The sequence below is a fragment of the Cebus imitator genome, unplaced genomic scaffold, assembly GCF_001604975.1.
Source record: "Cebus imitator isolate Cc_AM_T3 unplaced genomic scaffold, Cebus_imitator-1.0 Scaffold525, whole genome shotgun sequence".
Lineage (NCBI taxonomy): Eukaryota > Metazoa > Chordata > Mammalia > Primates > Cebidae > Cebus > Cebus imitator.
The window spans coordinates 1,316,950-1,324,309 of NW_016107840.1; the positions used below are offsets into that span (position 1 = coordinate 1,316,950).

The 7,360-nt window shown below is 43.2% G+C and overlaps 1 pseudogene across 1 annotated transcript; it reads right to left on the reverse strand.

Annotated features, from left to right (window-relative positions):
- Positions 1-1,751: 1,751 nt before the first annotated feature.
- On the reverse strand, positions 1,752-5,161 carry LOC108293227 (annotated as a pseudogene). Its single transcript, XR_001820600.2, has one exon. The product of XR_001820600.2 is annotated as a catenin alpha-1-like (transcript).
- Positions 5,162-7,360: the final 2,199 nt, after the last annotated feature.

Here is a 7,360-nt window from a genome sequence, read left to right on the forward strand (position 1 = left end):
GGGAAGGAGCTCTGTTTGACCTCAAGGAAGCCTCAATCTTTTTATAGCCAAGACTGGATCTGATAAGTGACAGATAATGGAAAGAACTGAAGGCTCCATTAGCAGATAGGGGAAGCAGGGTCCTTGAGCTTGCTGTTCAAATTGACAACAGCATGTGCCAACTTAGCCATCCCCAGAAGCTGGATGCTGATAATAGCTCTAGAAGATGCAGTTCATCCATTTAGCAACATGTGAAATACAGCCAGCATGTTTCCTGGACAATCCTCTGTTTAATTTTGTTAATAAAGTGTTCTAGGGACTCCTGTGGAGAGAGTTGACTTGGGAATTTGGGAAATAAATAGTGAAGATAAATATTTCAACAGAATTTCTCAGAGGCACCAAAGAAATGTAATTGTGTCCAGGAACTGAAAATTTACTTTGACTGTATCACTGTCCACAAGAGATTTGTCACAGGGGAGCATGGCACATAGATTGGTAGGAGATGCTGAATGTAAGTCAATGGATCGTACAGTGTGTCCTTTTTTTTCTTGTCTGGCTTATTTCACTCAGTATAGTTCATTCTTGTTGCCAAGTCGTAATCCATTGTATGTACACACCACAGATTGTTTATCCATTTAATCTACTGATGGGCATTTAGATTGTTTCCAGTTTGGGCTACTGCAAATAAAGCTACTGTGAACATTGATGTGCAACTCTTTGTATGGATATATGCTTTCACTTATCCTAGATAAATATACAGGAGTGGAACAGATGAATTATGTTACAGGCATACATTTAACTTTTTCAGGAGCCTACCAAATCATTTTCCAATGTGTAGAAGAGCTCCAGTTTCTCCACATTCCTGCCAACACTTGCTATGTTATCTTTTTCGTTTTAGTCGCTCAAATAGCTGCGTAGCGGTATCTCCTTGTGGGTTCCTTTTACATTTTCCTAAAAAGTTAAGCATAATTCCATGTGTTTATTTGCATCTTTATGCCTTCTGTGGTGAGGTGTCTGTTCACATCTTTTGCACATTTAGTTGTTTTTCCCTAGTATTGTGTTTTGAGAGCTTTTTACATATTTAGGGTATAAGTCTTTTTTCAGATATTTTATTTGCAAATATTTTCTCTCAGATTGTGGTCTGTCTTCATTCCATCAACAATGAAGAGCAGAAGTTGTAATTTAATGCAGTTCAATGTACCCATTTTATTTTTATTTTATGGATTGAGCTTTTAATATAGTACCTTGAAAAAATCTTGGACTTACTCAAGATCATGAAGATTTTCATCTGCATTTTATACTAGAAGATTCATAGCTTCTAATTTCACATTTAAGTCTATGATTCATTTGAGTTAAGCTTTTGTATATGATATAAGATATAAATTAAAATTTCGTTTTATTTTGCATGGATATGTTCATTGTTACAGCCTTTTGTTCAAAAGACTTATCCTTTCTCCACTGAAGTGCTTCTGCACTTTTTTTTTCATGGTTTCATAGTGGACTTTATTGGGAAAAGTTAGTGTAAAAAACATTCAAATTCATAAAATTTAAATGAGATAGTAAATTATGCCTTGTAGTTGTAGTAATCACTATAGTTATCACAAATAAGGTAAAGTCTAAATTATTGCCTAAGCAAACACTACTCTGTCAGGGTTTTCTGCTGCAAGCCCAAAGTGGCAAACATTCCAATTATTAGAAGTGAACCCGATGAATTTGCATTAGAAGCTGGAAGAGAGGGGAAGGTGTGTTCTGATTATGGCATTATGACACTCTAGCCTGCAAAAAAGCAACTTTATTAATGTCCTGCAGCAGCGTGCATTAGTAATTGTAACCATGCATTAAAATTCTCATTTCAGATCATAAAGAGAGTAATCCGTTTTCTTCATGACACATTTAGTTTTACCGAGTTTGTCCCTCTAAAGACCTTTCTGAGAAGATTCCTTCTCCACGGACTGCTTCCTAAGATGCCCAGGTTGTTTACCAAAGGTCATCTTTGGTCATTTAAAAGCAGTCAAGCTGTCTGGACTGCATCCTCTTAGCTGAGGTTGAGCCAAATTCCCTTCTCAAACCCTAATGCTGCCACCACTAAGAGAATGGGCATATGGGCTTGGTCAGAGCATTACTAACAACTTTATGTGGGATTCTCTTTGGTTATGGAATTTTTACTTTTCTTTAAGCAGATAAAAAAATATAGCTAAATGCATTCTAAAATGCATTCTGAAAACATTTTTAATCAACTTAAACACAAGTACGTCCTTGGAAAATTCACCACCTGGACTGGTTCACAGTCTGCCCGTTTCCCCGTGGAATCTAACATCAGTGTTGTATTTATCAAATTCATGCAAGTGACGGACAGTGACTGATCTTCAGGAGCCCCAAGGGGTGGGGGCAGCTGGCCTGGGCAGACCTAGATGCTGTCCATGGCTTTGAACTCGCTGAGGGCCTGCACCAGGTTCACGTGCTTCTTCTGAGATGCCAGTTTAATCTTGGTCTGTGTCTCATCCTGTTTCTCTCTCTTCACGAAGGGCTTTTTCTCTGGTGCCTTCATCTTCCATGACCCAGCAGGAAGGTTGAGGGAAGCCATACCCTGAGACTTTTTGTATTTGGTAGAGGCGACATAAGATGCCTTCACTGTCTGAACCACAGCATTCATCAAGTTCTTTGCTGCCTGGATCAGGGACATGGAGCTGTCCACCCCAGAGACAATGAGCTGAGATTCTGTACCTCGGCCTTGACCTTGCAACAGATGTTGAGCTGGTGGTAGTAGAGGGCGATGTGTTGCATGTAGACCAGCAGGTCTTGCTTGCAGGCCAAGTAGAGGCAGTGGTCTGCAATGGTGTGGCCAAGCTTCTCCATCCTGGATCCTGTCTCAGCAATTTTCTTGGCAGCACTGATGACATCTGACGTATTTTTGAGTGGTCCTTTACCTAGGGTAAAGTCAGTCATCTCCATCATAATCATGCACATCTGCTTTGCCAGCACAATGATGTCATTGCCACTGTCATCCCATTTGGACACTTCAGCATCCAGCTTGCTCTTTTCTTCCTGGAAGCTGGCCACCTGTTCTTCAGTCTTCGCTTTCTGCTCCTGGGGAAGCTCAGCCACGATCGCCCGGACACTCTGGCCAGCTATCAGCTGATTGTCTTCTGTCTGGACGCTCGTCCTATTTCTGACATCGAAATCTTCCGTCTCAAAGCCAGAGTCATCCAACTCCTCAGGAGTTCTTATCATTAGCACTGCTTTCCTGATGTCCCAGATGCCATCATATACCAGGAGGGAGGCATTGATAAACTCATTCTCATCCATGGGCTGGGCAGGGTCCAAGCTGAGGGCTTCCACAGCCGCTTCTACTTGCTCAGTAAAACGTGGCATGACTGTGTTAGAGAGCAGCTTAGTGGCTTCCAGAACCTTCTCTGTGTAGACTCCTGGCTCATAGTTGCCCATCTCTGAGGTGACTACGTGAATGACCCGGGCTGCCCAGCCTCGAATTGCACCAGCTATGTGGTCCAGGTCATCCACATCCTTCTCTTGGAGAGCAATGGCACATTTGTTCACATGGTCCAAAATGTGATTCTCTGAGACAGCCAAGAAGGCATCAGTGGAAGTTATGCCATTGACAGCATCTGTGAGAACAGACTTGTTTTCCCCATTGTTCTTTAAAAAGATCCATGTTCTCTTGGGCCAGTTTACTCTGTGGTTTTGCTGCTAAAGCCAAGGCAGCATTGATAACCTGAAGACAGAGGGCTAGACTGGCTTGCAGACATTCAAACAAGCTTTACACCTTCTTCATTATTTGAGATGGGTTAGGCCAAGTTGGCAACCTCAACCAATTTGTTGGCATGTCCACGAAAAACTTGGGCATGCTCCTTAATTTCTTTCTTATTTCCATTCTTTGCAGCTTCAATCAATACCAAAAGTGGAACATTGGTTTCCAGAAAAGAATCTGAAACATGGTCCACGACAGCTTTGCAGAGCTGTCTACGCAAGTCCCTGGTCTTCTTGGTCATTTTATCTATTGAAGAATTGAGTGCATCGCTTCTTTCTTTATGTACAGCATAGATCATGTACTCCAAAAGCAGGTCCTGCAGGGCCTGGTGAACAGCATTACATTCTGCCACAATTCACTCACGACGATCATCACGAGTGCAGGATGAGTCGGCCATCAAGGCAGCCCTGCTAATGATGCTTTCCAGGCGCTCCTCCAGGGAAGGCCTAAAGTACTCCTCAATGAAGCTCAAGGGGTCCACAATGATTTGTTTTTCAAAGTTATTGAGTGCATATGCCAGTTCTCCTCCTCCTCCCCCCTGGTGCTGGGAGGCATCATCTGAGACAGTGGCCTGGGCTGCATTGGAAATGCCTGTGACCGCCTGCCGCAGCTGCTTGTACATCAAGTCCCTGTTGGCCTTATAGGCTGCGACATCAGGGTGCTGTAGGCATGCCTGGGATGCAGTATAGAGGATCGGAACTTTCTTCTGCAGGATTCCTCTAGCTGCAGCCATTTGATCACGATGGCCAACATCTTTCAGTTCCTGTTGCCTTTTGGCTGCCATAATGTTCAGCTTATCCACTTCAGGTTTTAGGGCTTTATACTGTATTCCTAAGTCTTGTTCATTGCCAGCATTCCTCAACTTCAAGATGCCATCTTCCACAACTTTGAGCTGAACAAGTAATTTGTAGACATCTGCCATGTCAGCCAAAATCAGCAACTGGGTAACAGCAGAGGGCAAAGCTCGAGCTGCCCAAACCATGTTGCCTCGCTTCACGGAAGAGCAGGGATCATCTGCGAACTCTCCCACAGCAGTCCATCAAATCACCTTGTTGTCAAACATCTTCTACAGCAGCCACAAGCTCCTCCTTGAGAAACTGGTTCTCCTTTGCAACTTTATCCCCCTTGTCCAAGAAATTCTCAGTTGCTTGTTCAACAGATGCAGCCAAAACATGGGCCTTCTTGGAATGACCTCTCTTCTTACTAGAGGGCCCTTTACTATTGGTGTTTACCAGGGTTGTAACCTATGTAACAAGGAGCTCCAAGAGTCTCCCAACTGCCAGAGTCCTGATCTCTAGACTTTTGGGGTCCCACTTGACGTTTATGTTGCCTGCGTGAACAGCAGTCATTTCTGCAGTGAATAGAGCGAGGGCTGGATTCCAGAGGCCTGAAGCCAATGGCCACTGCTTTGTCTCCCTCCTGCTTGTGCACTTTTCTTGAAAATCAACATCCCATAGAGGTATGCCTGTTTCTTGACTCTTTATTTTGCTCCATTGATCTTCTTATCTAATCTTAATGCCCATACTACACTATCTTGATTACTGTAGCTTTATAATAAGTCCTTAAATCAGGCATTGTTGGTCTTCCAACTTTGTTCTTTTTTTTTTTTTTTTAGTTGTTTTGGCTACTCTAGGTCTTTGAAATTTTATTCAAGGTCTTTAGAATTTTAGAGTTAACTTACATTTTTTCTTCAAAAAAAAAAAAACCTGACATTTTTATTGGGGTCCTATTGACTCTATTGATTTAGGGAGAATTACATTGTAATAATGTTGCATCTTCTAACTCACAAACAACATATCACTCTCAATTTATTGAGATTTAATTTAATTTTTCTCAACAACATATTTTGTTGTTGGTAGAAGTAGAGGTCTTTCACATGTTTTGTCAGATTTATCTCTAAGTATTTAATATTTTGTGCTATTATAAATAATACGGTTTCTAATGTTAGTTTTTTGGGGGTTGTTGCTGTATTATATTAAAACAAAATTGATTTTTGTATTTGATTTTGTGTCTTGCAACCTTGCTAAACTCACTTGTTAGTTCCAGTAGCTTTTTTGTAGGTTCCATCAGATTTTCCACATAGGCATCATGCTGTCTCCAGGTATACTGAGCTTGACCCTGGGCCAGGCTGCAGTCAGCAAAAGGGCATCACTGCCTGCAAGGACGGACTGAGAAGAAGAGAGAGCACAGAGCACAGAAGCCAGAGCCTGCCCAGGGAACCTCGGAAAACCCAAAGCTAGGGATCATCTGAGAAGAGAGACATCTGGCAAAAGCCAAAATCTGGAGGAAACAAATCCAAACTGGAAAGGAAGAAGAGCCAGGGTTATTTTGGGATTATTTCCCAAAGCATAGTGCGAACAACAGGCAGTTCTCCAGGGGTAAGCTCCTCCACTGCACCACAACATTCTCAGATTTAGGAGCATATCCTCTAGCCCTGTAGATCTCTCGGTTGTTTTTGCTCTTGTTTCTATTTTGGTGGCTAGCAACTGAGAACAACCATGGCTCATGAAAGCAAAAAGTTTTGAATTGGAAGGCTATGAGAGATTCAAATAATAGAAATAGAAGGACCAGACTTCCAAATGGACAGGACTCAGGATAGCTCAGGAATATGGAGAAACTGAATTGATGATGGCCGGTGCCTTCAGGGTGCAGTCACTGGGGCGAATGGAAGCTCAGGGCAATTGCACTTCCGGTTTCTCCTCTCAGACCAAAATTCCAAGGAGAGAACAGTGGATTGACCTGGCTTGGGTCAAATCCTCATTCATTGGTCAGCAAAGATGGGAGCAGGTTAGGACAACTTGGTTGACAGCCCGACTAGAAAGCTACCCTATAGAGAAAGGGCCTCCAGCACAAAACTGGGGAGCCCTTACCAGAAGATGAAGTGGACACCAGGCAGGCAGAAGCAAAAACAAACACCAAAGTGAAAAATACAAACAATTGAGAATGTTTTTGATCACTGAAGTAATAAAAAAATCTCCAAAAGTGGATACAAGTGACCTTTATAATTCATCCAACACTTCTTCATTACTCTTTGCCCCAGTGAAACTGGCTTTTTCCAATGCAGGAAGCAGCAGGCCCACATGTCTGCAGGAGTTTTTCTGCACCACCACTCCCCACGCCTACCCATCAGATTCTTGCAAGACTGGCACCTTCTGGTCCCTCCCAGTCAGCAGGCTCAGATGCCATCCCCTACACCACCTGTCTCCTCCCGCAGGCCATCCTGGCTGCCTGCTACAGTATGCCAGAGAGTGGCTGGGCCATTCACTCCTGCAGAGAAGCTAGGGTGCTCTCCTCACTTGCTTTGCATACATTTTTGCTCACTTGTGCCACATTCAGACGTGTTACCTCATTTGAAAATAACCAGCCTCTAAAACTCATTTCTGAAATATTACATTCTAGTCATTGATCAAATTCTGGCTTCCAGAGCAGCCAATACGGCCCGTGTCTGGGATATAAATGCATCAAGGCAGCTGGGCAATGGAATATGCCACAGACCAGCATCAAGGATGTGGCCTCCAATGTCTGCCTTGCAGCTGTTCACTCTGGCCAGACGCTCCCTGAGGCTCCACTTCTCCAAGGACAGGCAGAGAGGCTACCACCCCCGGTCTCTGTAGC